Here is a 24,189-nt window from a genome sequence, read left to right as displayed (position 1 = left end):
AGTTTGTAGACACTTAGAACCCAGGAATCACAGTATAAGAGAGCCAAACTATAGTCGAGTATAAATCTTGCAAGCAAGCAAATACTTAAAGTGGAGTGAGTTCTCATTCAAAAGCCTGCTTGTTCCTTGCTACGTTAAGTCTGAGCAAAAGGGGGGAAAACACTTGTCATAGAATGCCACAGGTGGCATGACATCAGAAAGCGTAAAGTTTGAGTAGAATGTTACATTGTTCTTCACTATAGTGACTTTACTGACAACTCATCCAACTGAAGGGCACTTTGAAGGATCTGTTTGGTTTACTCTGAGACATTTTTAAGTCTGAAGGTTGGAGACCTGCACAATTCTAAAGTGTTTGCTGTCTGTGGGTAAAGGATGCGTAACTTCAAAATAAAAATAAATGTAATTATATTCAGATTTGAATTTATAGCCAAATTTATTTTGAGTAATCAGAAGCATAGACAATGAAAACTGCTAATTCATAGATTTTCATTATTTCAAGTTTTTGTTAGAGATCTGTATTTCTGCAAAGAACTTTTTCGTTAGTTTTTTTAAAAAAAATCTTTGAACTTCTAAAAAAATATTCAACTTTTGAGAAAAGGATGTGTCTGTAAAGAATTATTGCTTTTTCAGTAGTTCTTTTAAAATGTGTATGGATGTGAGTAAGTAGAGATAAATGAGTGCATGTGTGTGTAAAAATATTCATTTAAACTGTTAATTTTGCTTACTTTTTCACTTTAGTAATTCCAGTATTTATATCTGAGTATTTATTTTTATTATAATTAATTCATTTTGAATGATTACTAGTTTTCTGGTTTTGAAGCATTAAAAATGTTTACTGTTTTTTTTTTTCTTCCTTTGGTCCTCCTCCACTGTCCTCTTCTTTTTTGTTTTTTATTTTGAATTAGATGTGATTTACTGAAAATGTGGTATTCCAGTATAAAGTTGTTATTTTCATTCTGGTCAGTAGTCTCAAAAGTCAATCAATAATGCAAAGGAAATGTGACTTTGACCAAATATTTCTATGGAATTAATAAAATCCAGTCTGTTTATTCTCAAAAAATTGAAATTTTTTTAGTGCTGTTTCTCTGAACCCTTTGTAATGAAAAATCATGCAGAAATCATTGTGCTTGATTTATAACATTTTGAAAGACATCTAAAAGCACCATCTATGTGTTTGATAGTGATCCCTTATATAACTAAGTCTTTTTAATCTATTTGAGTTACTGCTTTCTGGATTTGAACATTTGGTACATAGATTTTCAGAATAGGAATTTGATTTTATCATACCCTTTGCTAAATCATAGAATAATACTTTGAAGAAAAACAGAAACATATAAAATAGTTTTTATTCTTATAACTTGGACCATGAATTTGTAAGATTGATCTTAGGAACAGTTTCTGGTTAATGAGAACATCTAAAAGCAAAGTAATTCTGCCATGTTGGTGTTTGTAAGTTTATGGAAAATATTCATTATGATGAAACATTTTCTTCTTTAAATCATGAAGATGTATCCTTAAACTCAGGAAGACATTATCATCACTGTGTTTTTGAATAAAGAATTTAGTCACAGATGTTATATCTCAAATTATCCAGTGAACCTTTCCTTACTAAGTGATTACCTATGATTTAACTTTTTATCTGATTCATAGTGGACTGTCACCACTAAAGTTCACATTTAGGAAAATGTTACGTAAAAGATGGTTCTGAAATTGTAAGGGTTATATTTATGCCAACATGGAAGTAAAAAGCCATGGCAGATCCTAACCATGTTATCTGAGCTTTCTTATCTGTGACAGAACTCTGGGTTTTGGCTCTAAGTAAATAGAGTCAGGAGCTGTGATAAAGGTGGCTACTTTGGCTTCAAAACTAGCTTCTTGATGCAAAACTGAACTTTTGGCGGTTGGTTATTTGATACCTACTCAGAAAATAGTCTTCTAAAACAAATTTATTTGCCTTTTTTCTATATTTCAAACAACTAAAACAAAAACTCTTAAACTTAAAACATGCCACTTAGAGGTTTGATAAATGAAGTAGTCTTCTCCTCTCCTCTTAAACTTTTGAAAGACTTGCTTATCTAACAAGAAAAAACCCATATAGTAGAAATTTGTTTTCCCACATCTAATGATATATCCTAACAATAATTGAGTTGTGTTAGGAATACAGACCAAAGAGCAAATCTAGGATGTGTCAGATTTCTTTGATACGAACAACTTTTACTTAGATTACTATGTAAAGGACACAGCTTAAGTGGTCTGGATATGAGAAAAAGCATACCCTATGTCTCAAGTAGCATATAAGAATAGTTTTTCATGACAGAAACTTGGCAGCTTGTCCTTCTTCTGTCAATATAATTTAATGCATACTATGATTTTCTGCCTAAAGCTGATTTAGGCAGTTACATATGTAAAGCAATATTATAACCAACCTTTAAGAAAGAAATAAAAATGTCGATTATTTGAAACACAGTTTGTTCTGTTTTATTGAAATCCAAGTGTGAAAGTTAAGAGTTATCTCCATACCATCAACATAAAATTTACTTGAACTTCACTATTATATAATTTGTATTGCATTTTAGTATATATGATGTTCATAAAGGGAGAAAACTTTATGTGTTTTACATCAGAATTTTCACATATAATTTTCCATTATACTGCTGAGTTTGCTTGTTGGTTGTCAAAATAGAAATCTTTTGAAAAGGTGTAAAATATTGCTCATTATAAATATGAACTTAAAAGTAAAAATTAATAATTTACTGGCTTTGTAAAGATTAGAAAGTAAAAACATTTTAGGATTTATTTAACCAATGGTAATTTTCATCATATGGGTTGGAGAGGGGCGGAAAGAAATGGTTAACAGAGAAAGAAAATCTTTAACTGCATCAAAAGGGTGTCTTTTCAAGAAAGATAGCACCTCTTTCATTCAAAATCAGGTTGTCTGTGGACTAAAGATCACAGTCTATTAAGGAATGAATTGAAAACATTGAGTAAATTACTTCATTGTATGTATTACCAATGTTTTGAAAGACCAATGATTAAGAATTACAGCAGTCTTTTACTGAGAGAGAGCTTAAGGTAGGGACAAAGCATTGTATAAGGGGAGAGTTTACTGGTGGCCTAGAGGGTAAGAAATTGTGTTGTGAGCCCAAAGGCAGTTGGTTGAACATGAGCAATCTTTTCCCATGCAATTTTAAGCCTATGAAAATTCACTGGAGGGTCAGATATAAGTCCGTTCCAACTAATGGCAATGAGTTTTTTAATTTGGTTTATGTTATACCAATATAGACAGTTTCTCCGTTTGTCAAGATTATCTGGTGTGTCTCATTCAGAGTAAGCCAACTTTGGGTAGAAAACTTATTACAACCCTGTTGTGCAAAGACTTTCAAAATTTCTTCATGCAGCCTTTTCACAAAAACAACTTTCCATAACCACCTTGACCTCTAGTCTACATTTTTTATAATTTTCCTATTCTACACTTTAGTACTTGAAGATAGTTAACAGTGAAATCCTTATAGGGAATAGAGAAGGCCCTTCTGCACCTTCCAGGTTGTCCTGCCCAGGAAATACAGACTTGAGGTCTAAGAGTAGATGGAAAAACTGGAAGAAACGTATTTGTCTTGACCTCTACCCTCCTTGTATTTTTAAATAGGGGAGGGATCAAGAATATAGGCTGTGGAGGCAGATGGCCTGCGTGTGGGTCCTGGTTTTACTGTCCTTGAGCTCTGCATTTCTTTCTACCTCTGTTTTCTCATCTGTGAAATGGGACCAAAATAGTATTGATCTCATAGAGATGTTGGAAAATAGATTTACCTATTTGACGTGTGTAGAACAGTGCTTTGCACATAGTAAAAACCTTGCAGTTATTTATACTCTCTTGTGACCAAGATAACCCTTATGCCCTTTCTTCTTTATTTAAATTTGTGAGGTTTAAAGAAATATGCTCTCTTGCTTTTTCTACTGGATGTGCAGTAAGCATGATGTTTTATTGAAGGGGTGGTGTGTGTGTGTAGGATTAGGCTAAAAAATACAATTAGCTTCCTACTTAATAAAAACTGACTACAGGGAATATATGAATTTATGTAGCATATTCATGACCTTTTATTAGAGCGAAAGTATACACTATATGTAATGCCATAAATATGTGCTTATTTTTATTGTGTATTTTTAACTGGAATTTTAATTTTTTGTTTCTTTTTGGTGACATGACATTTATCATCTGATTTATATGCTATTTTGTTGTTGTTGTTGTTGTTGTTGTGTACCATCAAGTTGGAACTGACCCGTAACTGACCCTCCATTGGATTTTCAGAGGCTGTTAATCACACGGGATTAACCATGGTGTAACATAATCCAAATTCATAATTCCGAATACCTTTGGAATTTCAGTGCAGTTAATAATCAATCTGTCTATCTATATCTATCTATCTATCTATAATAATATATCTATATCATACTGTTTTTATCAGGAAATAGCCCACTGGTTGAATGTTGGACATTGCAAAATGAGTCATTTTAAATATTGCTGGTATCATTCCCGTCATGCCTAACTACATGGTTTGGTATGCCATCTCAGAAAAGTGTATTGTCTGTTTTCTAGTGAAGTGTGTATAAATACACTCACAAATTGGATTACTTGAGTCCCCAGTACTGACAGGATATCTCCACTTGTCAAGGGTATCTAGTATGTTGCATCCTCAGGAAATAACCTATGGCATGAGAAACTTCCTTCTTACCTGTGGTTGATCACACTGCTCATATTTTCCCAAAAGAACTAAAACTATAAAAAGAGCAAAGGTCATGTGGGGACAGCCATGTCTGAACTTTATCAACGTTACAAAGGGAATTGGCCCCATCAACAGTATAACAACACAACCAATTCCCATGAGCATTCAGACATGTCCCTCAGCGTCCTGTACCTCATTCTGCTCCTTTCAACAGAAATTTCAATTGCTTTGCTGGTTCAGAATCCTGTGCAATAGCCCACAGACCACACAGAACCATGTTAGGGAAGTCAAAAGGTTATATAATCCAGGTAGTAGCCCAAAACAGTCAGGAGAGCTCTTGAAATGTGCTCCTAGGCACCTCAGCCTTGAGCCTCACGGCTTTGGACCAAGTTACAAAGTTCTCAGCCCTGTGAATTAAGGCCCTTCACTCCTAATAGTCCAACAAACTTGGGAAAAGCTTCAGTTCCAGTGAGGTAGCACTCCCAAGGTTCCATCTCATGAGGATCTCTAGTTCAGTCATGGCTGTTGCTGTAGGTGTAGCTGGAGTAAGAACATCTTGTCCCCCTCGAAGAACATTGTGTGCTCTCTTGCTCTCTTTGCTTGGCAAAGTCTTTTACTTCTTCACTAGAGGGAGAAGATCTAAGATCTGTGGCTAGAGCTGTTCAATTTATTGGCAAAACTATCCAATACTCTTGTGCATAGGCTAACATGCCCTTCACATATTCCTGCCCACCCACAGGTCAGATTTTGGTGGCTAGGAAAGCCATATAGTAAGATAAACATCAAAGGTCTATGTTAAGGACCCCTAGATCTTTAAAAAAATACAGTGGGATGCGTTTTAAGTGTTTTATTTGGCCGTCATTCTCTGGTTTGAAGAGATAAGCAAGCAGAGAACTGTGTTGAGCACACCTGTCTATTCTAAGATTCTATATTCTGCTTTGACTTGCGATTAGGTTTTGTTTCTGTTTAATTTTCACCATGAACTAAAGGTGAGTTATCTGGTGGGGAGAAAAAAGCTTTAAAATAATATTTTGTGGTTTGGATGTAAGTTTACAGAGCATATTAGTTCCCCATTCAACAGGCTAAAAAGTGTTCCATGGCATCAGTTGCAATCCTACACTCTGCCCATTTCTACCCTGTGTCCCCCATTTTCATTTTCCCAATTTTCATTCTTCTTGCCATTGTGACTTTGCTTTTGGGCAGATGCTGCCCTTTTGATCTAGTATAATTCATTGTTCTGAGGAGCATGATCTTCCCAAGAGTTAGTGGTCAATTTCTAGACCCTTTATGTAGGTGACAGGTGATCTCTGGGAGTAGAGTCAGTTCTAACTTAGAAGAGTATCTGTCAGACCTTTATGTCTTGTCTTTTGTTTTGTTTTGTTTTGTTTTGAATCCATTTGAATTTCATTCTTTTCCCCCTACTTTATCCAGTGGCTTCTGTTAGGATCTGGGTGAGAGGTGGTTGTAGCCAGACACTGTCTAGTTCTTCTGGTCTCACATTCATGGGGTCTGTGGTCCATGTGGACCATGAATTCTCTGGACTCATTGCTTCATGAAATCTTTGAGTTTTCTCCACTCTTCTTTCTCCAGAGAGAAAGAGATTAGTGATTATAACTTAGATGGTCACTCAGAACAATGTAAGACCTCAGTCGCTGCTCACCAAAGAAAGAGGTGAAATATAGTCTTTATGCATGTTAATTGCTTGCCCTGCAGCTCAGTGTCTCAGTCCTAGAAGGTTAATGACAGTGAACCCCATGTGCTCTATTATATATGTGAGTATATTTGCAGCATATAGAAATATGTATGTAAGAATATCAATTGGCAACTCTACATATTACAATTAATATAATATGTCCTCTCAACCTTGTTCACTTTATATAACTACATAAGTATCCACTCATACATTATTATTTTTTTTATTGTCTTTGCAGAATTATATCTGTAATAGTACTTTTGTTGACTTGTACTCTTGGATACCTTTCAATGTCGATTGCCTTGATTATGCCCTGATGACTTCCTACATATTATGTATTATCTTCCCCTTCACCAAAATTAGCATGAGTCTACTATCTTGTCTTGGGAGAAAGATGGCTAATCCCATCCTATGCAATTTACAGCATCTGAAATTCCGCTAAGGGGTCAGTCACGAGTTAGTTCCAGCTCGACAGCAGTGAGTTTTTTCTCTCCTGTTAGTGATTTTTCTCTGCCACTCTGCTAACTCCTTTTAGTTCTGGTATAGCTTCTGGGATTTTCTATGTATTAGATCATGTCATCTTAAAAAAAGAAATACTTTTGTTTCTTTCCTATTTTCATACTTTTTTCCCCCCTCTTTCCTTTTGTTGTGTTATTCCTCTAGCTAGGGCTTCCAGTGTGTTGGCGAAAAACGGTGATAAAGGGCATCTTTGTCTAATTTCCATTCTCAAACAGAATGATTTTTGTCTTTTTCCTTTGGAAATAATCCTAGCTATTGATTTTGGATTGCCAAAAGAATAAAAATGTCTTGGAAAAAGTGTTGCCAGTTTGCCTTGGAGGCAAAGATAGTGAGGCTTCATCATATATATTTTGGACATGTTGTTAGAAAAGGCTACTTCTTGGAAAGGGACATAATGGGGAGGGAAACGTAGCAAAAGAGGAAGAACCCCAATGGGATGATAGGACACAGCGACTGCAGAAATGGATCCAGGTGTGTCACAGATGATGAGGATGGCACTGGAGAGAATAGGTTTTCAGGGCTGTTGTTCATATGGAAGCTGTGAGTCGTACTTGACTTGACGGTATCTAACAACCACAACAATTGGTTTTATGTATCTACTTCTGATACGTTGAAGAATTTCCCTTTTATTCATATTTTGGTAAGAGTTTTTGTTGGGAATAGGTGTTAGATTCTATCAAATGCTCTTTCTGCACTGGTTGTAATAATCATGTGATTCTCTTCCTTTGTTCTACTTAATGCAGTAGGTTACATTTATTTTCTAATCTTTAAACTATCTTTACATACTTAATATAAATCTAAGTTGACCAGAATGTGTTGTTATTTTAGGATTTATTTCTTTTTCTTATTTTATGATTGATTTCTGTTAACTCGATTTTTTTTTTTTTTGGTGAATTTTTGTATCTGTATTCCTGAAGAATATTGATCTACAATTTCCTCTTTCAGTGGTGTCTTTGCCTAGCTTTGGTATCAGGTTTATGTTGACCTTGTAGAATAAATTCAAGACTATTCTTTCCTCCTCTGTCTTCTGAAATAGTTTGAGTAGGTTTGTTGTCAATTCTTCTTCAAATAGTTGGTAGAATTCTTCAGTGAATCTATTTGGCCTAGGTTTTTGTTAGTTGGTGGCTGGATATTTAAACTAAATTTCACTTTCGTTTTTCTTCTAGTTATTTAAAAATTATATGTTTTTTTTTTTTAAAAATACATCAAATGAAATAGACACAATAAAAATAAAGAATTCTGGCCATTTGATATGTGTATGATAATTACCTGCAAATAGTTAAGTTTACTGGGTTTTTAAACAGATGAAGGGTAAAATTTGTTTCTAAGATCCTTTATTTTTACTCTCTTTGTTATGAAATCTCTTCAGTGTTAGACAGATATATATTTATTTATAAGCAAAAAATGTTCTATGAAAATAACATAATCCCTTAATAGAAGGTGTTATTTGAAGGGGGAAAGGCTGACAATTTTTTGTTTATATTTCTCAATGAGTTATTTCCTAAGTTGCAGGGAGACATTTGTGTTCCTATTTTATATGTGTACATGTTATTTTTAGACCAAGAATACAGTGTAGTCTAAAATGCAGTTTCTCTTAAATTCTACTTAGTAGTTGCCTCATAATTTTGAAACATTTAAAACATTCTCTTTTTTCTCTTTGGCTTTTCTAAGATGAGGAAGCAGTTGAGTGTGGTAGGTGGATTTTCTTTTTTTTCCTTCTTGGATGCAACATCTTCCTGCTTTAATTATATTTTCTGCACATTTAATAATTTCCTTTCTCTTTTTCCTTTGTGCTTCTCAGAGGAAATTGAAGGTACATGTATAAAAGTTACCCTGCATAGTACAGTGATATCTTTTAGCCCACACAGATGTGGGAGTAGACTGACTGTTGTGCTACCCAGAAACTCTACATCCGAATAAGGGGTGTATACATTCAAAACATCTATCCTGACCTCACAGTAATAAAAAACCAAAACCAAAATCTGACTTTTGTTTTAAAATCTGGTATTTGTTTTAGAAAGAATTTTTTTCACTGTGTCAATAGTATGAGCATAGAAAGTAATCTGAAATTGTACATTCTGCTTCTTTGTCAGTAGTTTCAAAAGAAGGTTAATGAACAAAGTAATGCTTTTGAAATACACTGACATATTTCTTTTAACATAAGGCTATAGGAAATAGCTGTTTCATTTCTGTATGATCTTTGCTATTAGTGTCCAAGAGTATGTGTGTGTCTATACCTATATGCCATTCTATCTTTATCTGTGTGTATATACATACATGCATAGTATGAGACTGGAAAAAAATGCATAATCCATTCTTAACATTTTTTTAAAATGCATATCCAATGTTACCTTAATTCTAGCAATCATTCATAGCACACTGTTAATTCTAAAAAAAATTTCATTTTGTCTAGTCTGTATTATTTTAAAATATATAATGCCTGTATTTTCAACCTGGCATCTCTTCATAGATATGAGGATATGTTTTAATCCTACCCTTTCTGTCTAATCCAATGAGCCAAAATAAGTGCTATGTTTTATACATTATCAAGGAGCCTCATTTATAAAAATACATGTATTCTGGGCATACAATATCCCAATTTTATTATCTGTAAAAGTATACCTGTCTCAAAAAATCATTTATAAGTTTCTTCAAACTGCATCAAAGAACCTCTAAAGATGGTTGGGGGAGTGCAGAACTATGCATGATATTTCACAGTATTATTTGAAACTTAAATATAAAACAAGATGTTTTATGTTTAAGAGTGGCATTTTTCAGGGCTGTGCCATGCTGTGCTTTAACATAATTGTTTTGAGTAATTTCTTTTTGGCATTTGTGGCTGGGCTTCTAACTGTTCTGCTTTGTTTCTTGGCTTTTGTTCTGTATGCTTTTACACTCCATCCAGAAGATGCTGACTATGCTGGTCACAGCAGTGGAACCTATATAGGTGAGCACTTGGTAATGGAAGAGGATCGATTTCTTTATGTTGCTATCTTCAAAATGACTATGTTATTTTTATTTAACTGAGCATATTTGCATTGCATGTTCAGATCCCAGCAATGGTAGCATGAACTGGTATAATAAACAGGCTCAATGGGTTGGACATAAAGGATTTAATAATATACTTTGGTTACTATTCAAGGTGGTTTTCAGATGTTCTTTGTTTTTTTTTTTAATTTCATTATTTTGTGTGTGTGTGTGTACCGTCAAATCAGATCTGACTGGTACAGGAGGAGATTGTTCCTCCTTCTCCAGCAGAGCATCTGGTGGATTCGAACCATGTACCTCTGAGATTGCAGTGCAGCTTCTTGCCACTAGGCCACCAGAGCTCGCCTCAGATGTTCTATTTTTAAAAGTCATTGTTTTCTGATAGAGGATAGAAAAGAATCCTATTTTTGCCAGATGATTTATAAACATCAAGTTATTTGAGTAAAATTATCTGGTTAAGTATGACTTATTGAAAACCTTTTTTAAAAAGCTAACTTCCTCCTTTAATAACTTTTTAGATCTATTTTCTTATAATTTGTTATTCCTATATACGCTTTCGGTAACCACTGAGTGAATGATCTCAAATCTAACTTATCTCTAATGGCAGGTTAAGAACTTCCATTGTACTTATCTGGTCTCTCTGCTCAGCAATACATGTATGTAGGGAGCGCTGATGGCTTAGTGGTAAGGAGCTGCACTGTAATCCCAAAGGCATGTAGTTCAAATCTTCTAGCTGCTCCATGGGAAAAGAATGGGCAGCCTCCTCCGCTAAGATTTACCTCTTCTGAAAACTTGCTGGAGGGTCAGCTATGGGTCTGTTCCAACCTAACAGCAAATTAACCTGATAAGCTAGGTTATATGAAGAACATGGGGTCAGAATTGAGAAAGATTCATTAACAACCTGCCATATGCTGATGACACAACATTGCTTGCTGAAAGCAAGAAGCTCTTGATTCAACCTCTTTATTCTCTGATTAAAGAATTCTGGCTCATCATCATATGTATATGATGATAACATCAGTTATTGTGAAAGGCTCCAGATAGCTTATTTAGCATTTAATATATATAGTTGCTATTACTGTGAGATTGGTGGTGTTATCACTATTATGTAGGCTGAGAAAGTGTAAAAGAGTTATCCAGGCATTTACTAGAGATAGTAAATGGTGCTTGAATTCAGGTGTGGGTCTATAAAAAGGCATTGCCTGTAGTACATCTTTTGTCTTTTAGTTTTTGATTTTGCAAAATAATCAACACCTTATACAAAAATATGGAGGATTTCCATTTCTGGACTAGAGAAACTATTTTACTAGAAGATAAGTGAAGTCCAGGGAGAGGTTAAAATGCCATTCATGATTTAGCCTTTTCAGAGTAATATCATGTGCTAGATATTCTATATATACTTAACAACTCCTCTTTCATTCCTAGAAATTATAATGATTTAACAGCAAGCATTTTTTTCCTCATGGTTTTGTGGTGAGCTGGCCTGAGTCATTCTGGCAGATCTTTGTAGTCTGGTGCTTTGACTGGAGTATCAGTTGGACAAACTTATTTGTCCTGCATGCAGTGTTTCAACTTTCAGGGCTGCAAAGAGGAGCAACAGGGAGCTGTCTATGTGTGAAGCCTCAGTTGTGTCACATTTGCTGATGTCCTGTTATCTAAAACAGGTCACTTGGCCAAGCCATAGTCCAGGAAGAAAGAGATTCCCCAAGAACTCAGGTATAGGGAGAATTGAATAGATGAAGGTGGAATGGTCAGAAGGCATCATTGCGATCATCTAACTCTCAAAAAATAAAGAGGCATCTGTTCTTTCTGATTTTAACACCTAGTCACCAGCCTAGTAGATGTTAAGTCTGTGCACATCCAATAAGTACCTGATGCGTAATAACATAAAACCTAAAACCAGATCCACTGCCATCAACTCAAGAGTTTTGACTCTTGGCAGCCCTCCATCAGGGGTCTGAGGCTGTAAATATGGGAGGAGACTGCCCATCTTCTACCTCCTGAGCAGCTGGTGAATTTGGACTGCTGACCATTCAGTTAGTAGCCTAACACGTCATGCAGTATGCCACCAGGACTCATTAAAGCAACATATTGCTATTGAGTCAGACCAACTCATAGTTAATACTCTAGTGGGTTTTCAGAGGCTGTAAATCACATAGAAGGATCACCCGTCTTTCACTGGTGGAGCAGCTGATACATTCAAACCAACAGATAGGTGCCACCCCTTGCTTTGGAGGTCTAAGTGCAACCCTCTGCCCACATATGGTTGTTGTTAGGCCCCTTTGAGTTGAGTATGACTCATAGTGACCCTATGAGTAGTTGATCTGAATCCTGCCCTATCCTGTGTCATCTTCACACTTCCTGACAGACTAGAGTCCATTGAGGTAGTCACCATATCAATCCACCTGGTTGAGGGTTTTCCTATCCTTCACCAACCATCCACCTTTCCATCATGTCTTTCTCCAAGGATTAGCCCTTCCTAGCAACATGCCCAAAGTATGTGAGGCAAAGCCTCATCATCCTTGCCTTCCAGAGATCACTTGCTGCACCCTCTCCAAATCATATTTGTTCTTTGGCTATCCATGATTGTTCACTCCTCTTCTCCAGCAGCACAGCTCCAAGGCATCAATTCTTCTGTCATTCTTATTCATTGTCTAGCTCTCAGGTGCATAGAAAGTAATTAGAAAGACCATGGGCTGAATCAGACACTCCTCAGGCCTCCCTCAAACTGACATCATCACTTCTCAATAATTAGGAGAGGTCCCTACCTGCGGATTTTCCCAGTGCAATGTGTCTCCTTACTTCCTGGTCACTGGTACCAAAGATCAGATGCTATGATTCAGGGGTGAAATAGCCATCACTACCTAAGGCACTCATGGGTTCCTTCACAGGGGAGAGAGCATTGGAGATGCACGCTGAGGGCCAGGGGGAATTATGACCAGAAAAAGGAGGTGAAAGTAGAACCTACAGCATAAAAGACATGAATGTTGCAAAAGATAAGGAATATATAAATATAGGTGAAAGAGTTCAAAAATTAGTTTGAAATGTATTAATTTATAATCTTAGTAATTGTCTGAGTATTATACACACATTATTTTTTTTTTTTATAAAATGATATCCAGAACCCCAGATTTTGGCTTCTTCCTCTAATCTGTGTATTGCTTACAGCATGTACGTGTTTTTAAATATACACATTATTGCCTTTTAAGTTTTGAGGTTTTTTTGTGATGAGTGTATATACATCCACTTAATAAATGGTGGGTAAAATAGATGACATTTGCCATTTCCATCATTTTAATATCTACAGTTCAATAATAACAGTGAAACATTCTTCAAGAAAACATTACATATTTTCCCTAGGCATTTAAAAAATACTGTTATTAGTGTTTTATTTCTTTAATTCCTACTATACTAATTTCTTACTTTTATATAACAAAATCTGTTTCTTTTAAGGCTATTCCAATACATATGCACCTTATAGAACAGAGTAGAACTTGCTCTTAGGTTTTAAACCTTGTAAATCTTGAGAGAAGCAAATTGCCACATTTCTCTATCACAGAGCAGCTGGTAGGTTCAAGCTACAAATCTTTCAGTTATTAGCTGAATGCTTTTCTCCCTCTATCATCAGTGCTTATGCACCATAAAACACCCTCAAATGCTTTAAAATTAATAATTTGACCATGAATCAGCTGTTTGGACAGTTTTGACAAGAACTGCTCAAGTGTGTATAGTTAGATCATAAATTAAGCTATGCCACCATCTCATATCTTGGAGGATGTACAGAGATATGTAGAGTATATCTCTGAAAATAAGGAGCTAAATGAAAAAAAAATCAAAGAAAAGGATAATTCATAACTATATATGGAAATAGAACAACATCTTACTAAATAGCCAGTGTGTGAAGGACAAACTCACAAGGGAAATTAGAAAATACTCCAAGATGAGTGGAAATGAGAACTCAGTATATCTGCATTTGTCACATGCTACTGGAGCAATGCTTAGAGGAAAATTTATAGTTATTAAGGCCTTTGTTTAAAAATGGGGGAAGACCTCAGATCAGTTCTCTAATGCCCCAGCTTAAGACTTGAGGGGGAAAGGACAACTTAAAGCCAGAGTAAGCAGAAGGAAGGACACCATAAAGATTATAAAAGAAATGGAAAAGATAATCAGTGAAACAGGAAAATTTGGTCATTTGAAAAATGGGAAATCTTGACCTACACTGATCAAGGGAAAGAAAGGTGACTAAAATGAATAATAAAATGGGACATGACTATGGACCTTGCAGAAATAAAACTTATTAGAAGGAATTATTATGGACTTATTTATCTGAGTTGATACATAAAAAGCATTTGAAAAAATTGCTTTGGTGATAAAAATGTTTGAAAATCCCAAGAAGAAATAGAATGGCAGTTCCTCTGTCTGATGAAGGGCAGCTATGAGAAATCTGTAAGAAACACAGGAGGTCGCCCTGCATCAGAATTGACTAGATCAATTGACTGATCAATTCAGAATTGATCAGAAAGGATCCCTAGCAATGATAGCTACATCTGCATACTTAGTGCTGAAATACTTGAGTATTTCGTCCTTAAGGTCAGAAACAAGAAAATCAAATGAAACTGCCTTAAGATCTTAAGCTCCCTTAAGATCAGAAACAAGAAAATGAAATTAAATGAAAAACAAACAAGTAAAACTCTTTTTTACAAATGACATAATTTTATATCTAGACAATCCTAAGGGATCTACACAGAAAAAAAATTATTAGAATACTTGAAGTCAGCAAAGTAGTGGGATACAAGAGATGATAGAAAAATTGAGGGTTTTTGTAAGTTTACAGTAAATGATTCAAAGAATAAAATTAGAAGACCCAGTGTTGTTAACATGGCAGTATTTCCCAAATTGATCTACAGAGAATGCAATTCCCCTCAGAATATTAGTTAATTACTCTGCAGATATTGACAAACTGATCCTCACATTTATTTGGAAATGGAAAGAATGCAAAGTAGACAATTTCAGAGAGACTAAAGTTGGAAGATATAATCACCAGTTTCAGAACTAACTACAAATCTTACATACCAAGACTGTGTTATTGGTTAAAGGATAGACAGGTGGAGCAAAAGAATGGAGTGAGAGCCCAGAGATAAGCCTATATATTTAATATCAGTTGATTTCTTTTTTAATAATGATGGTAATTCATAGGAGAAAGAAGTTTTTCAACAAATCATTACTAGAACAACTGGAAGCCCCAAAACAAAAGAATAAAGTTGGATCCATCCTCACACTACATATATAAGAAGTAATCGTTAAAAATTATTGAAGACAAATGTAAGAATTTGGACATGTTGAGAGGAGAGACAGGTCCTTGGAGAAGGACATCATGCTTGGGAGGGTGGAGGGACGGCGCAGGAGGGGAAGGCCCTCTATGAGGTGCATTGATTCAGTGACTGGGATAATCGGGATGGGAGTGTCAGAGACAGTGCGATTGGCACAGGACAGAGCAGAGTTTAGGGCTGTTGTACATAGGGTCGCTGTGAGTTGCAAGCGACTCAATGGCACGTAACAACAACAACAACAAATAAAAGAAAACTATAAAATAGAACTCAAGAAAGCAGATATTATTGGGACTTTTGTATCAGGAAGTATCTTATACTGGTCATCAAAAGTGCAAACAAAAAAAAATATTAATTTAGATTTAACCAAATTTTATCTTTGCAAATGGTATTTCAGAAAACACCATAATAAAAAAAAAAAGCCTACTTGTTAAAAGAAAATAATTACAAATCCTGTGTCTGATAAAAGTCTTATATTCACAATATCTTAAACAGCCCATTTCCAGGATGAGTGAAAGATTGAAATAAAACTTTTTCCCAAAGAAGATACACAAGTGGCCAGTAAGCCTATGAAAAGATGCCTGAATTTTTCCATAGATGGGGGAATGCAAGTTGAGAATACAGTGAGATACTCCTAGACCTCCACAGGATGACTGTAATCATAAAGACAGACAATATTAAATGTTGACTAGTACATGGTAAAACTGGAACTGTCATGCATTCCCAGTCGAATAAGAAGATAGTATTGCCCTTTGTAAAACAGTTTTGCTGTTCCTCAAATGTTACCATAAATGATAGCATATGATTCTGCAATTACCTTTTTAGTGGAATTTCTAAGGCAAATGAAAACATATGTCTATACAAAAACTTGCACATGCATGTTCCCAGCAGCAGTTTTTATAGTAGCCCCCAAAGTAGAAACAACTTAAATGTCACTCAAATGATAAGTGAATAAACAAATGTTATATATTCACTCGGTGGAATATTATGCAGACATGTAAAGCAAAGAAGTACTGATATATTTTACAACTAATATGAATTTTGTATGCATTATGCCAAATGAAAGAAGCCTAATGCAAAAGTCCATGGACTGCGTGATTTCAGTTTTATGAAATATTCATAAGTAAAGAGACTGGCAGGGGAGGTGGCTGAGGGAGATGGAGGCACCTCTAAAGGGAAGACTGTCTCTCTTGGGGTGATGAGTTGATTGTATCGTTAAATAGTGGCAATAGTTGCACAGCTCTTTTTCCACTACTGATCTTACTCTTTAAAACTGACTTTTTAAAATATGTGAGTTATATTTCCATAAAAAATTATATGATATTTTAATGAAAATATAGTCATGTCTTCCAAGATGGAACTAATTTATTTTAGTATATACTTTCTTTTTAGTAGACCTTAATAGAAAACCAAAAAGCCACTGCCAATAGGTAGATTCTGATTCATGGTGGCTCTCCATTACGTTCCCAAGTCCATAAATAGTTACAGGAGCAGATTGTCCATCTTACTGCCTTAGAATGGCTGGTGAGTTTGCTGCCTTTTTTTAGTTAGAAACACAACATGTAATGTACTATGCCTCAAGGGCAAGGATTGATATAAGCTGCCTGTTGCAGTCAAGTTGGTTCCAAGTTGTAGCTACTACTCTCCATTGGGTTTTCAGACTGTCAATTGCAATGGAGAAGACTGTCCAACTTTCTGGGCGATTTGAACTGCTTAAGATGTATAGTTTTTGGATTAATAGGGTAACTTACTACAGACTAACCACCAGAACTGCCTTAATATTGTTGTGTACCAGAAATGAGCCATAGCAGACTGTCTGATGGGTTTTCAGAGGTAGTTATCTCAGGGGAGGAGATTGCCCATCTTTTTTCCACAGAGCAACTGGAGGCCTCAAGATTGCAGTGCAGCCACTTGCCCCTAGGCTACCAGAGCTCCCCTTACTCTTAATATATGAGATGTTAAAATAATTGCAATTGATTACTTACACTAACTAGGGAATGTTTATGTAATATTTCAGTTTCCCTTAATTTCATATATGTGAGTGTGTCTCTCCATATGGATATATCCATAAGTTGATTCTGATTTTATCGTAATGATTTTTGAGGTTATGGTAATTATTGCACTGAGGAAAAAAAATGTACCCTTTGGAGGCTTGGTACATCTTTCAGATCAAATGTTTTCTCAGTGAAAGAAATACAGAATTCAAGTCAATGAAACAGCATAAGTTTTTAACTTTTTAGCCACTTTACACCATACAAAGGATCATAATACATTTCTTGCATTGTATGCCATTGGATACAGTGGCTCTCGAAGGTACAAATGGTACAACTCGTTTAAAGAACATCCGTTACCCTGTGGGTATATATTAATCTATGACTCATGGTGTGCTTTTCTAGTCTGAGTGCTCTAAACATCAGTTAAGGAAATTTGGGGACATTTAGCAATTTTTTAAATGAGGGCTTTCCCACAGATTATTTAGAATTTCTGAGATTTTGACTTATTCAGTAGTTTATGCTTGTCCCACACTCTACCTCTACTCCATGTACCTCCTGAGCCCACAGAAGGAGAGAAGGAATAGAGATGACCTGTCTCCAGGCAGAATATCGTTGGGTTAAGAACAGCACAAAGGACCAGTTACTTATAGACTTGTGACTGCTATTGATCTAAATCAATTCAACAGTTCAATGAAGATTTTATTTCTGCTTTCTCTGAAGTGTGTAAAGTCAAGCATAAAACAGCATGTCTGAGTAGCCCTATACTGATAGCATTCTTTTTTTAAAGAATAATGGTAAACACTCTAATCTTATCACTGTATTTGTTGTGTATATATAATTTACTTTCATTACTATTTCCACCCTCCTACCCTGGAACTGCTTCCTCTTCTAGATTCCTCTCTTTTGAACATCATTCAACCAAAGCCCACATTTGAAACAAAGCATCCTTTCCATATTTTCTTATTGCCCACATGGAACCTTGATCACTAAACTTAAGAAACAAAACAAAACAGTAGCGTCTAGTCAGTTCTGACCCACAGCAGCTTTACAGGACAGAATTGGACTGCTGCACGGAGTGTCTAAGGCTGTAAATCTTCACAGCCCGCCACATCATTCTGCTGTGACGTGATTGGCACGTTTGAGTCACTGAGCTTCAGATTAGAAGCCAAGTGCCTGACTCCTGTGCCACCAGAGCTCCTTTCTTAACTATGCAGCTCATTAACAGAGTCAGAAGCAACTCAGAGGTGACCCTCCGGGGGTTTTCAGAGGATATCAATCATAGAAGAGGTGATTGACCATCTTTTTTCTCCCAGAACAACTGGTGAATTTGAACCACTGTCTTGTAACTCCCTATGAACTATGGCACTACAGCTACCTCCTTAATCGCTGCTTAATAGTAAACTTCCTACATGATAGATAGAATGGAAACATAATTTAATCACCAAGGCCTGCTGATTTTACTTCATTGTTATTTCTTCCACTTGACCCCTCTGTGTCATTCATTGCAGCCCTTGTTCACTTCTTTCTGGATCTTTCTCACTGCTCATGGCAAGGCACAATTTTTTAAAAATACGGTCAGTGTTAAAATAATGTAACTTGATGTCCTTGAAAAACATGACACTTCAAGAATCAAATGCCAATTTTTATAAAGATATATTTTAAAACCACATTTAATCATATTTAACTAATATGCATGTAAACTGTGTAGATAGGATTTTTAAGAACAGGTACGTCATGCCTCAGAAATGAGAAGTTTGGTTGTTACTTATTGGAAGAAAAGGAAAAGACCCTTTTTATATGGCCTGGGCAATATAACTTGTATATTTGCGTAAGATGTTGTGATTACAAATCTCAAGGTAAATTGATATATTGCTATATATGAATTGTTGAAAATCACAACTTTTAACATCAAACTCCTGTATGTTAGGAGCTGCACTTTTGTGTATGAAAAGATTGTTAAGGCATTTTATATATATATGTGGTGGTGGTGGTGGTGTTGTTATGTGCTGTCGAGTCACTTGCGACTCATAGCGACCCTATGTACAACAGCCCTAAACTCCGCTCTGTCCTGTGCCAATCGCACTGTCTCTGACACTCCCATCCCGATTATCCCAGTCACTGAATCAATCCACCTCATAGAGGGCTTTCCCCTCCATGTAAATATACTTATATGTACTATGTAGAAACATTAGAGGAAGTTGTGGTGATCTGCTCTTATAAATGCTATGCAGCAGTTCTCTTCATCTGATAGGGTGGCTATGAGTTGGAATAAGCATAGCAGCCATGGATTTGGTTTGTGTATATCCAGCAAAAGCAGTGTGAGGGAGGTGGATATGGAGTAATTAATTTCCTCTTGTATGCTTGTAAATTTCATTTCCCTTTGTTTGGTGATGCTCAAGGTAGAATATTCTTAGTGTTTATTTTGGGCTTTCAAAGCAGAACTACATTTGAGTAGTCAGCTTTCAAGAGTCTCTCCCCCTTTCCCTACTGTGAAGAGTATTTCTTATTTTAGCATATGTAAGAATTACAGAATGTTTTTGTTCTGGTCAGTTCACTAAAGAATGCTTGTTATAATCAATCCACAGATCACTCCTGTTTGTGTATTTATCATTTAACGTACTTTGTTGCAAATGATTCTATGAAAAATCACCAATTTCTCCTGCTCTCGCTGGAGCACTCTGTGCATTCCTTTACCACAAGATCAGTTTCAAGACTTCTGTAAGTTAAGACTGTTCTGTTTTGATGAAGTGTTTGCCGTACAGCTGAATAAAAGCAAAGCGAATGGTCCACTTACTATTAAGTCTTTTAACATTTTAATTTACCCAATTTCTACTTCTATATGTTTATTTTCCTAACTCTGTTCCTTGTTTCTTCCTCTTTAACTCTATTAAAGTTCTATTGACCTTCAACAGGTTACACTGCTTTTTCTCTAACTCTAGTAGAAATTTGTACTTGGACCACTATTTAATAATTTTATTGACGACTGCAATGTAAGTAAATAGAGCTATATCTAAATATGATGTCTTAATACTTTCCCCCCAAAATAAAATTTATATGAGGAGAATATTTAGAAGCATTTTTTTCCAAAAGTGCTACAGGTTCTTTCTTGGACAGGAAAGGCTCTCTGCCTCTGCATAATTTCAACGTGTCTGGAATACTACTTGGAAATATTTTCTCTGACAGAAAGAAACCGTTTCTGCCTGCAGAACTTTGGGTTGTATAGGCTCAAAAGATATTTATATATTTAAATTTCAAATCCAGTTTTCCCTTTTCAGAATATTTTTATACTCAATTTTATGTGTAAATGCATATTTTCTCACAGTTTTCAAAGTGTAAAGAAAGAACTCATTTCTTTGTTATTAGTAGGTTGGCAAAAAAATTTAATTCTTGTGTCATTTCTTCCTCTTTTGTAGTGATGCTTTGCCACGCTTTAAAAATAGTGGTATCAGGAAAAACTTCTAAAGTCCTAAGTAATTTTTTTTCTTGGACATTGTTAATGGTTATTTTATATCAGCTTCCTAGCATTAATTAGATACTTGACAGTTCTATTTTTATGTCAGCTTGAGATGAGCTAAAAGATTCAGGAATTTTTATTTATGGCAGTTAAAAACGTATTTGCATCTTGCAGAGAACAATTTAGGAAATTTTGAATGAGAGTGACATTCGGGGATGAATTTCCTGAGTTTGTACCAAAGAAACTTTTTTCCATTTTATGTAGAAATTAATGTATGAATAGTTTTGTCATTTACTTCATGGAAAAGTTGAAATTTGCTTTAAAACTGATTGCTTTTTTATAACATTTTTAGAAGGTGAATAGAGATACTAACTCATGGACCTACTTCAGTCTCAATACCTTTTATCGTTTCGTATTGACATTTGTTCTCACTTTAACCTTGCCAACATTTTTATTTGCTGATTACTTTAAGATGTTCTTAATTATTCTTACTGTCTTTAGGGTATGTTTATGGTTAGCACATGATAGGAGCATTATTTCCGCAGTAGCTCTGTCTTAGAATCCTGTTACTATTTGCTTTTTTATATTATGTCTGATATAATTCACATATTATAACAACATTGGTGTTACATTAAAAATGCTTCATTTCATATACATTTTCAATGCTGTGTTGTTAGAAACCTAGCATCGTATAAGAATTTTCAGCTGCTTAGATTTTATTAATGTCTATGTAGGTTTTAAAACCTCTTTTTAAAATGGTTCATGCTTGCTCATTTTCTTCAAAATTAAGGTATACTTGTTGAACTAGTTTTTGCTTAGACAAGTCCAATCTTTCAAGATAGGCAAAATAATTTTGTTATTGTGTTTTCAACAGGTCTTTCTAGTTGAAAGTTTTTTCAAAATTGCTTAATTTTTTTAAAAACTAACTCAGCTTTTTTTATGCCACTTAGTAAATAATTTTTAAAATTATTTCATTTATTTTGCTTCCATTTATTTTGTGAACATAGTTCACAAAAATCAGAACTTTTTATTATTTTAGAAATCTGTTACATTTTCCTCCCATGCAATTAACTGCCTCTGAAAACCCACTGGTGGGTCAGCCATGGGTCAGTTTCGACTCAACGACAAGATCAGTCGTTGATTCAAGCCAACTTCATTGAAATTCATCTTTTCCCCTGCTATAAACTTATATAAAACTTAAACATGTAAAAGTTGTTTAAACATTACTATTGCAAAAGTCTGTTATGAATAAACTAGTATTTCTATATAAACAGAATGCGACCTAAGCTTCAAACAGTCCATGTGGACACAGCAGTGCATTAAAAACTGTGAGAGCTGGAACTTGCCTGACCGGGCTGCTAGGTTTTTCTGGTCTTACAAGTTTGGGTTGTTTTTTTTGTTTGTTTGTTTTGTTTTGTTTTGTTTTTTACTTTTGAAGGGTACAGTCATCCCACATTCCCCACTCCGCCTTCTTCTTAATCTCTTTTAGTAGAAAATATTGGGAGCTTTCTTTCCCTAACAAGTTTCTGCCTTACTGAGTTCGAGCTTTCATAGGTTTTACTCTCTCTTCTTTGCACTATCAGTAAACAATCCTGGCCACATCTTCCCTCTCCCAGTGTCACTTCAGAGGCCAGTATTGGTTATGATGAGTTACCTAAATGCTGTTTGAGGTCTTTAGTGTGCATTGGAGTTCAAGTTTTTTTGTGGTTGTTTATTTTTATTTTGGGAGGGGTTTTTTCCTAGATAACATGATCTTGTTGGGTTTTTTTTTTTTTTTGTTTTGTTTTGTTTTGTTTTTTAACAAAGTGCTATCTTAAATGTCAACAGTTTAGGAAAAAGAGTTGATTAAAATTGTGAATATTTCACTATAAATTTACATCTGAGTTATTTCCTGTTTTAAATAAAGATATCACATATAACATTTGGATGGAAGTATTCAAAACCGTAACTGCTTTTCTGTTTTCATCTTTACTTCATAAATGCTTCATTCCTGTTTCTTTGTAGAATATTTCATAATTAGTCATTCCCATGCTTCTGGATCATTTTCCTCCAAGGTTTATATTGTTAACATTATTACTAACATGTCAATTTATGAACTAGAGATAATATTTGCCTGTAATGTGAAGTTTATTTTCATAATAAAGTTTAATAATTTACTTATATCAATATTTAATTTAATACTCCTTTTAGAATGGGCTGTATCAATACAGTGCAATGAAATAGCTTTACAAATTATTACCTCACAACTTGCTATCTGATTTTTTTTTTTAACTTTAGAAAAAATTCAGTGTCAAATTAGACTATTACAATACTTGAAAAATTTTTTGTTTCTGGTCCAACATTAGAAAACCATCTTAACTTCTAGTAATTTAAGCATGGGAATAGTTGTTGTTCCTCTAAGGCACTCTGATGGCGTAGTCCTTCGGAGGTTGTGCTGTTAACCCAAAGGCTGCATTTTACTGGTCGTTCGAATGTGTTTGCCACACACACCTGGTGCTGTGTGTGGCAAAAGTGGGCAGACCCCTCTGTGCTATTTGCAGTCTTAGAAAACCTGCTGGTCGACCAGCTGTAAGTCGTGCTGACTTGCCAGCAGTGAGTGAGTAGACTGAGATCAGCCTCTAAGACGGTGATATTGCCTTACTTTCTTGATATAGAACCTTGAATATAGAACAGCATACAGATGTTATTTCTGTCTTCTAATAAGGAATAAAGCTTATGTTTTTACCTTGAAATTAAATATACTGCTCATCTTTGTTAACCTTTTCTATTGTTGCCTAAAGTAGCAAAAGATTATCTTTTTTGATGTTACATATTTGTGTGTGCTACTAAGATTTCAAATTTTCTTCTTGACTCTCTCATATCATTTAATATTTGAGTCAAATCCATGGCAGACTTTTTTTTTCATTTTATTAAAGGGACTAAATGGATTCTTTTACCTCAGAGGTTTGCTGTGGTTTTTAAATAAGTTAATACATATAAAATGCTTAGAATAGTGCCCGTTATTGTAGGTAAGCCCCTGTCTATGTCAGCTACCCTCCCCGCTCCTGGGTTACCAGTGTCTGACTTAGCACAACTCCTTCTTGTCCTGTAATGTTATGTAAATTTGCCTTCACTTGGAAGTGATTGAAGTCATGACAAATTCTTCATCACAATTACTTTCACCTGCTACATATGCAGTTTTTCCAATGAAAAGGCATTGAGCTTTTTCTTGCACTAAGGTAAGGCTAAATAAGAACTGTGTGCACTGTTCAGATTGACCTAGTATGACTTAAAGACATAGATAAGTAGGAGAGAATCTCCTTCTTAACTCAGGGGCTGCCTGTATTACCATTATTATAGTATGGGTACTAATGAGGAAATGATCTAATCTCTGTAATGGTGTAATAATTTCCATCCTCATAAACAATCAGTACTTCAGTGCATATGTCAGTATAAAGTCATTAAAGATTATTCAGTTAACTATTTCCAGGATTGTTGGTTAATTACTTAATAT

General features: G+C 35.1%; 1 protein-coding gene across 1 annotated transcript in view; it reads left to right on the top strand.

Annotated features, from left to right (window-relative positions):
* The window catches only part of MPP7 (membrane protein, palmitoylated 7 (MAGUK p55 subfamily member 7)), a 151,360-nt gene that overhangs the window by 74,199 nt on the left and 52,972 nt on the right, over positions 1 to 24,189 (top strand). The gene's annotated exons all lie outside the window — the stretch shown is intronic.

This window comes from Elephantulus edwardii, unplaced genomic scaffold (genome assembly GCF_000299155.1).
Source record: "Elephantulus edwardii isolate Elephantulus edwardi_28Jun2011 unplaced genomic scaffold, EleEdw1.0 scaffold00054, whole genome shotgun sequence".
NCBI classification, from domain to species: Eukaryota; Metazoa; Chordata; class Mammalia; order Macroscelidea; family Macroscelididae; genus Elephantulus; species Elephantulus edwardii.
This window is presented reverse-complemented; position numbering and strand designations above follow the sequence as displayed.